Raw genomic sequence first — 9684 nt, forward strand, 5'->3', positions numbered from 1 at the left:
CTGTGTGACACTGTACATCAGACAGTGTAACTTACAGATTGTAATTACAAACAAAAGAAAAATATGAAATAAGTCTGGGAGAATATACTCCAGTCACTTTCTCCACTCCATCAGCCTTCCATTGCACCTTAATCTTCTTTTCTTTTTTTCAAGAATTACAACAAAAGTGGAATTTGTATGTAAACAAGAAATAAATACTTCTCTTTTACATGGAGGAATTCTCAACGCCCATTTCTTTCTACCTTAATTTATCATTTGTAAACAAAATCAAGTATTATTTGGACAGGGCATTGCACATTGTACTAGACTTAAGATTTCCTCTGTCAGGGACATCCCTAGGCACTTGTCTAATGGATGGCTGCAAACAGCGGGATACTTCTTTGTCAATGTCCTGACAGTCACACTCTAACTCCTAGACGTCCTCTCCCAGCAATCACTTTACCTCCTAGATATCTTACAACCATACATTCACTTGGCTGGACACTCAAATTGTTCCCAGTTTCTGAAGCTGTCTCTGTCTTGCTTCCTTCCTGCTGATAGCGCCCCTCCAAATTCCTCTTCAGTGCCTTGACCCTGTTCCCACAGTTACTGAGACACGATGATAATAATGGGGAGCATGAAATGGATAAGCAAACTGACAGTTCCTCTGCCCTGCTACAATTCTTAACCATTTAACACCATGAACGACGAAGCAACAGAGCAGTGTCATCATCAGTGTCAATGTTTCCCTGAAATTTGTCCAGAATACCACTAGACAAAAATTCAGCTCAGTTAGTACAAATACACTAAGCTTAGATTGAGAAACAAATACAAGAAAACATAAAAATTTGAGATCAAGGAGAGACATAATCCTGTTTAGATATCTACTTTCTAATGGCTTAAGTAGGAGGTAGGCATCTAATTTCTCATTTACATCTGTGCCTTAATGACTTACAGGATATTTTATATAGAATGATTTTGTACAAAAATCCTGTTTTATTTCAAAATCAAGTCAATTGCAGCACTATTTTGTCATTTTATTTGGCAAATCTATTGAAGATTCTTAGATCTGAACTTGGGTTTTGGATACATACATTATCTGAAATCTTGCAGCCTACCAAAAAGAAAATTTCCAGTTCCAAACGGTTTTGAAAATTTGCTCAGTCATCCGTCCTTGCTAATCTGGGAAGACATATTGAGGACCATTGCTTCTGGGGACTTCTTTTTGAGAGAACTGACTCAAACCCGCCCTTGGTTACAAGAATCAGGAAGAAGAATGAATTTTATGTGTTCAACTAAGCCAAAAAGATGCTTTTCTTTGGAATGCAGTTGCTACCTACATAATCCTTCATTTGTGTCAGCATGATCAGGTTAGAATTTAACCCCCATTCTGGTCTGCCAGAAGGTTTGTAGTTGGTTGGTTTTGGTTACTAAAAGAAACATTCCTTTGGTCAAATTGCATGCTTGTTTTCACAACAGTAAATGCTGAGCTAGTTAAATAGAGCTGAATATAGTGAAGTAATCAATATAAATTCCTGTTGCAACTCCATGAATTTCAGCAGAACTTTTTCAGTAACTTATTTTTGGCCATTTGCTATGACTATGGTTTAATGAGTTTGTTTGGACATCTATATTTACATTGCATAGCGTTTCAGTTCCAGCACAAAGGAAAAATGATTGCTCTTTCCTCTGAACTGTGAAGTTACAACTATTTCCTCCAAGATACTCTCTTCTAGAGAACAGTGTATGTATGTGTGCTGGTTTTGGCTGGGGTAGAGTTAATTTTCTTCCCAGTAGCTGGTATGGGGCTGTGTTTCGGATTTGTGCTGGAAACAGTGTTGATAACACAGGGATGTTTTCGTTACTGCTGAGCAGTGCTGACACAGAGTCAAGGCCTTTTCTGCCTCTCACCCCACCCCACCAGCGAGCAGGCTGGGGGTGCACGAGAAGTTGGGAGGGGACACGGCTGGGACAGTTGACCCCAACTGACCCAAGGGATATCCCACACCATGTGATGTCATGCTCAGCAATAAAAATTGGGGGGAAAGAAGGAGGAAGGAGGGGACGTTCAGAGTGATGGCATTTGTCTTCCCAAGTCACCGTTAGGCGTGATGCTGTCCTGGAGATGGCCAAACACCTGCCTGCCGATGGGAAGCAGTGAATGAATTCCTTGTTTTGTTTTGCTTTGCTTGCGTGCGCGCCTTTTGCTTTCCCTATTAAACTGTCTTTATCTCAACCCACGAGTTTTCTCACTTTTAGTCTTCCGATTCTCTTCCCCCATCCCACTAGGTGAGTGAGCAAGTGGCTGAGTGGGGCTTAGCTGCCAGCTGGGGTTAAACCACGACAGTATGAGAATCTGTGCATATTTTTAGTAACACGTAGGCTTTTAAAAGCGTTTCAGAGAGTTTAGAGCATTTCTTAGCAGCAAGTTCTTACCATCTAGAATTAAAAAAAGTATATCTGAAGTTCATAGCTGCAAAACTGCCATGTGAAGTAGTTGCAGCTTTAATTCCTAAATTTAAAAAGCCAGGCTGAAGCAGAGGCATGCTAGGAGAGTAGTCCCCAAGAGCGTAACCATGTGTTGACTGCTCGGGAAGAATTAGGAAGGTGTCACACCTGTTAGCTTTATGTCCTAGATTTCATTGTGGTCTTAAAAAACGCTGCACCACAAGGAAGCTTTCACTTCACCACTTGAGAGCTTCTTGTAACTGTCACCTACTGAAGATGAATTTCAACTTAAGGCGAGAGAGGAGTTTACTGTTGTGTTTGAAAAGAGAATGGTTTTACAGAGCCTTGCCTTGAACACCTTTTTCCTCAAGCCTGTTAGAAAACAACATGTTTTCCTGTAGTAGTATTTTTCAGTAATGTTGTTAGTACAGCACACTGGAAGAGGTAGCCCTCTCTAAAAAGATTAGGCTGTGTGCTTTGTGCACTGCTGGGTTCAGCAGCCGTGCACTATTAGCCTCAGCAGCAGAGGCCAGATGGAGTGAGATGCTATTCAGGTGCTTCCTTTCCCCACCTTTTTTGCTGTCCAGGATTAGGGAAGGATCCCAGTAAGGAGATTTTCACCAGCAGTCATCTGCATCACCAGGAACAATCCCTGGTGTCTCTTTTGGAATACATCACCTTAAAACGCAGAAGCTGGTCTTAATGATTCTTGTTTCTGCTGAGCAAGCGCCGCAGTTGATGCCGCTCCGCTTCCAGGGGCAGGTAGAGCCCACAGCAGGGGAGAACACAGGCTGAGCACAGGTGGAAACAGATTTGGCAAACTGTGGAAATGAAATAATCCTTCCTTCCTTTGTGCCTGATCCAAACCAAAATCCTGAACTGACTTCTGGTGGATTCCAGCCAGACCTCACTCCACCAAGCATTGATTGCTTCTCCAGGGTTTGTAAAGTTCATTCTGCTGCATCCAGCAGTCAGGTATTGTTCGCTTCATATGATTAGCCAAGTCTTTTAATATTTACACATGCATTGCTAATGAGTTAGGAACATGGTCTGCTGTATCTATTGCATGAGTTCACCTCTTCTCTGACCTCTGTGGATTCCCTTCTGTTATGGAGGATTCGGGTTGTATAACGCATGGTTTCAATGCTGCTTCATTAGGCTTAAAACCCCTCATCACCTGGTGGTGAGGTTTGGCTTGGCTCATCTTCCTTCGACTTCTTTCTACAGTGTACAATCACACAAGTTATTCCTGGGCGCTGGCAGAATCCACAGACACATTTGCTAGAAGAATCCTGGTGCCCAAGTGTTGACTAGATGTTACGGGCTAAAAATGCTTGTAAAACAAGTAATAAAATGCAACTGAAAATGTGCAACTAGCTGTAATAGCATCATGCTTCACTTCTTCTGCTCCCAGTTCCGTGTGTTCTCCTACTCCTGGTAACTATTATTACCCCTTCAGCGTAACAGCAGTCTCACTTCTGCTACACTGCAAGAAGTTTAAAAAAACAAACAAACAAAACAAGCCCCTAATTCAAACAAAGCTGTAAAATGTACACATGCTTGATGGAGTAATAAGCACCTGTGTTCTTCTCTTCCATGTTTTTGATCTAACAAGATTTCGGGTGAATTTACTCCGTAAGCTCTTGTGCTTCTATGTAGCATCTAGCCACTATTTAGGTACGCAAAGGCAGCAGGGCAGCAAGTGTCCCATTTTCCTAACAGGAACTCACTGAATCAGTTAAAAGCTAAATTTCCCATTTTGAAGATTTCCTTTGTTAAAGTCCACATAAACAACTTTTTGGCTTACACCTTTCACGTTTCAGCTTTTCCCCTCATTGTACTGATAGCAACATCTAGTGGCAAAATTACCTCACGACAACGCCCTACTTTTGGAAACTGGTCTAGCTCCATTTACCTCCGGGTAAATCTTCATCTCCTCGACTGCCAGATTGACTTTAGAATTTGAAAAGAATTTGAGCTGTGAGTACTTTGATAGTCCTCTTCGCTGGCTGCAGTAAAATCCTTTTTTGCAAAGGAGTATCACTGGCAGCCCTACTAATAATTTTTGCTACACAAGAAAAGCAAATCAAAATAACAAAACCAAACAGACTCAGTTTGCTGTAATAACAAAACCAAAGCTGCCGATTTTCTTAGTTGAAGTAATGTATCTCCTGTAGAAATTGAGCTAGAATCCTAACACCAGCAGTGTTAGGACTGTTGTGTGGGATAACATTTGCATACCTAAGACCGTGATTTCTGGATTAAACGAGCTGACTGGGATCTGGCTCTTCCACCAGGAACTGCTGTCAGATCTGCAAGCTGTGAGCCACAGTTCAGTGTTCAGGTTCGCTCATCCAGTAGCTTCCAGTCTTACCGTAATCAAGGATCACCTGAAAAAAATTGGTGACGTTCTAGCTGTTTTGCATCTAATTGTGTGCCTGATTTCTCTCACATGTGTACCTGCAGTTGGTTTGATGCATATTATTAGTAAATATAGCTGCACTGATGGCAGCCAATGCTTTCAAACCTGGCTGTCTGCTGACATTGTTCTGCTCATAGATGAAGGGTGGATTTCAGAGACTTTGTAGTAGAATATGTATGCGTTTCTACTATGTGCTACCTCCGATTACTGCATATGTATTCCAAACTTCACAGAAGCATTAGACAGAGCCACAGCAGACGTGCTAAGGATGTATCTGGGATTTCTGGGCATACAATAGCATGGTTGAAGTTACTGTGCATAAACAGTAGCTTTGATTCACTGAAGCTGTAAGAAATACTGGGCAGGTGTAGAACATCCTCAAAATCCATCCACGTAACATTTTGGGTGAAAAGAGAACACATCCAGAACACGCATATGGTTGCGCAAAAGAAAAAAATTACAAGCAGTTAACTATCCAAGAAAACAAGAGGGCTAGGAAACCAGAAAGCACAGTAAAAAACATGGTGGTATTGGGTACCCTGGGGAGCTGTGGGGATCGCTGATGGCATGGTCCACCCAGCCTCTTCACTTACGCTCCAACGCGCTCGTTGACTGAAGTGCGCTACAGGTACTGTGCGTTTACACTGTGTCCAAGATTAGTCACAGAGTCAAGGCCTCACTGAAAATCTTAAAGGGTGTTTTAAGTCCGGTTCCAACAGAGGGAGTCTTAATTCTGGAATCGCAGAGAGCAGCTTTTCCAAAGTTCCCCCATAAAGCTGGGAAGGGGCTGCAAAAGTCGTTTTCGTTATGACTGGGGCTACTGCATTTACAAGGATAAGGGAAACCCAGGTTCAACATTGCTTCTGTGCCTGAACAAGGATTAGAATCCAAATCTCACAAATTCCCAGATGACTAAGCTACAAAATACCTAGTTGTAGAGATTCTCAATCCATTTTCATACAAATTTATGAATACGAATTGACACAGAGCCTTTTGGATGAACACACAGATGAATTGTGATTATAATGAGGGAATTGTTTACACTCTAACGTCAGCCAAATAAATATTTTGAGGTTCTATTGCATGGAATAGCTCTAACATGAAACAAAGAAGCCAGCGCTCCGCTATAAGCTTTGTGCAAAATGTACTTTCAAGGGGCCAAATTCAAGGTAAAATATATGAGTGCAATATCAACAGAACAGAAGGTCTGGCAATGATTTAAAGGCTAATACAGAGGGACATGTTGGCTTCTTGGTTGATGTTCTGTTCTGGAATTCTGTATTAGTTCTGGCATCCACATTTTAAAGTGATGTTGAAAAACGGGGCGATACAGAGAGAAAAATGATTGAAGATGTGAACTGATGAAATACTTCAGTTTTTCAAATATCATGATTATGGTGCAGACATCTTTGAAAAGTAAAAAAAAATCCAACTATTTAGATGTTTTTTTAATCTAGCGAAGAAAGCCAAAAAGCCCTACTCAAAGACACGTTCAGGTCAGTAACACAGCAGTTAAATGAAAACAACTGGAATGCACTAAAAGAAAAGGGTGTTTTCATATCAGGCAGACTTGCCCAAGTCCAACTAGTTAGACTCAATTTGCACTTAACATAAAAGCAACTGGGTGAAGTTGTATGGGCTGAGCAGGACAGAGATGAGATCAGATCAGATAAATGGTTTAATCATCCCTTCAGGACCTGAACCTGATGAATTGTGTGTCAGGTACCATTGCCTGCCTTCACACTAGAAACTAGAACTGCTGTCATCATTTCAAGACCATGAATAAATACAATTTTCAACATTTACAGAGACTATTTTCCACTTGAGGAAGGCTGTTTTCCAACATACGCATTAAAATTCATGCAATTTCTCCTCCCAACTTGCTTGAGGGGTTGTTTTGATTCCTGATGAATTTAATAGTCCCAGAGAAACATTAGGGTTTTTTTGGCCAGACCTAGCAATAAGAAATTTCATTTCAGTTCCTATGAGAAGAGTCATAAAGACTGACGTGATGACTGAAGATAAAATTCCAGCTACACTAGACAGCGGTCTGTTTCTTCCAAAAAAGATTGAGTCTGTAATTAAGTTCTGGACTGTGTAGTATTTATTACAGTTAATGCAGACATCTCTCAAACAGTATCTACGCTCAGCCACTGAACAGATAGGCAAAAACAAAGCTTTGAAAAAACCAAACCACCCAACAACAAACCAACCACCTTTACATAGTTATGCGACAGCTGAACTATTTAGTGTCCCAGTTATCTGGTGCTCCTGAAAAGCAATTGATCTTTCTTCGTAGAGTACAGTGGTATTTTATAAAACTGGAATTACCTTTAAAAAAATACATATATATTGAGTGACTAGCAAGGGGACACAGTAGATCAAAGGGATACAGGATCTAATCTTGCTGCCTGACAAACCTTTTCATCCTAACAGTTACATTCCATCTGTAAGCACTGTACTAACATCCAGTAATACCCACTCCACACCTTTATTGACAGAGGGAAACAAGGAAACACAACTTTACTGCAAGATGCAGCAGTAAACTTGTTACTCCCCCAACCCCTTCCACTGCAGAAGCCGTCCCCGGTGACACACCGATTCGCCATGGCGCAGCCCCCTTAGCATCATTAAGGCTGTGACACCAGAGCTATAGCCACCCCCCTTTCACTGTTGGTGCACACAGCAGTGTCAGCTGCACCGGGGGACACAGAGCTCTCCTCCACGCTCTCACAGCACTTGCAAACTATGTAGGCAGCACAGCAAGCGCTGGAGACCTCTCCCTTCTCCTGCAACACAGCCTGCTTCCTTAGGTCAGAGCCCCAGTTCGCTCTGCGTTAGCGTCATACTTGGACCCAAGCTTCAAAATCTTTACAGTTCTGCGCAACTGGCAGCATACGGTCCAGAAATTGTTTCGCGGGGCCCTCTTCACAACAGCTTTTGGGAAGAAGGGCTATGAGGGGACAACAGCCTCAGAGGGATCTATCAGTCCATCTTGACAGCAGGACAGTTGCTACTCTAGTTACTAAGCTGCAGAAGCCTTCATGAAGGTGCTGGCAATCAACACCAAAACACCCTCTAATTCTATGAAGCAAACCTCTGCCCTTCCCAGCAGACAGCTGTGCTGCTCCACACAACACAAAGGTGAGTGTGGAAATGCAAGTGCTTTTCAAGCTCACCTGCTGGTTATAAAGATGCTCTGGCTTTCTTCCATCATTCAACAGCAAAGCATTTCTTACAGAAAGAAAAGCCAGCTGCCAACAACAAAAAAAGACAGCACGCCCCAACGTCTCTGAGGTATGTCAGTTGCAGATACACACTGAAAAAATCATAAGCCTTAAATAACAAGCATAGAAGTTTTTCCAATCAAGAATTTTATTGACATCCTTGGCAAATTTAGTCTGAATTTATGATCTTGGTCTCTCCTTCTTGCCCTTGTACAAGGCCAACAGAGAAACATTGGCTACTTTTACAACCTTGAAGCGAACTCCAGGAATGTCACCAACAGCGTGACCCTTCCGACCGAAACCAGCAACCAGAACTTCATCGTTTTCCTGCAATGAAAGACCAAGTAGTTACAAAGCTATAAACATTAAGCCTGTACATACTTCTGAACAGGTTAACATTAGAAAGTCTAGGGTGTGGCTCAAATTTAAAGAAAGGGTAGAAATCCTGAAGGCTATTGACAGATGCACATTAATAAAGGGCTGTTACCCCCTTCAGTGTTTTGGAGAAAGGAAACATAAGGAAGGATGCCATTTAGCTTGCAGCAGCACAGCTGACAACTGGCTTCGCTAAGGGAGGGTAAAATACAAAACCATCTCACATTTTTCATCTGCCTCTGCCACTACAGCTTTAAGAAACATGTGGTGCAGAATGCCATGAACCCTTGTCTAACCATCCCCTAAATCCGTCAATTATGCGTTTCTTTACTTTGATATACAACTTTTTATAGGTAACTCCTTGAAAATTACCTCAATGAAGTTCAGGCAGCCATCGTTGGGAACAAAAGCTGTTATTTTTTTGCCGTTCTTAATCAGCTGGACTCTAACACATTTCCTGATAGCAGAGTTTGGCTGTTTAGCTTCTACTCCACTAAAACGGAAGCACATGGAAAGAAGCAAAAATCAGTTTGATGAACTGGCAGACACTCATTACATCACCACCAATTACTGCATTACTTTGTATTAAATGCAAGTTGTATCTGTACTTCAAAAACGGTTAGTTCTCTATTTAGAGCTACTCAATATATAAAAGCCAGTTCCTAAGCTGAGTAAAAATTGAAGATTTTTACATACATGTACTAATTCAGCAAATAAAAATCTGGAGGGAGGGAAGGGGAAAAAAAAAAAAAAAGAGAGAAACCCCTTGGAGCCCTGGCAGTGTCCCAATGAAACTCATAAATTACAAAAAGAAAAAAAAGGCCAGAAGACAAGTAGATGGGATCTTTGACGCAAGGCGCGCACACACAAAATCCACCCCCCCAAATCCTAAACTGCGTTAAGCGGTATTTTTATTCTTTTGCTTCTCAATAAGCAGAATTTTTGAAGTGGCACGTGTATGAGAAAGAACACCTTTCAGCACAGCCACCTGGAAAAATAAACCACGTTTTCAGTCCAGCGTACAGAAACTAACAGAGATGTGGCGTGTTACAGGTAGCAAAACCCCTCACATATTTAGAAAGTAAAACAGCTTAGCGGCGCTTCCTTCCCCAGGCCCCTCTCAAAGGCCTCCTTTTCCGCGGGACTCTCCAGGGCAGCCAGGCGCCCCACGCCGCGCCCCGGCCGCCCGCGGGGTCAGGCACACCGGGGGCGCTCGCCCCGCGACCCGCCCAC

Source organism: Aptenodytes forsteri, unplaced genomic scaffold (genome assembly GCF_000699145.1).
Source record: "Aptenodytes forsteri isolate BGI_AS27 unplaced genomic scaffold, ASM69914v1 Scaffold116, whole genome shotgun sequence".
In the NCBI taxonomy this organism is placed as follows: domain Eukaryota; kingdom Metazoa; phylum Chordata; class Aves; order Sphenisciformes; family Spheniscidae; genus Aptenodytes; species Aptenodytes forsteri.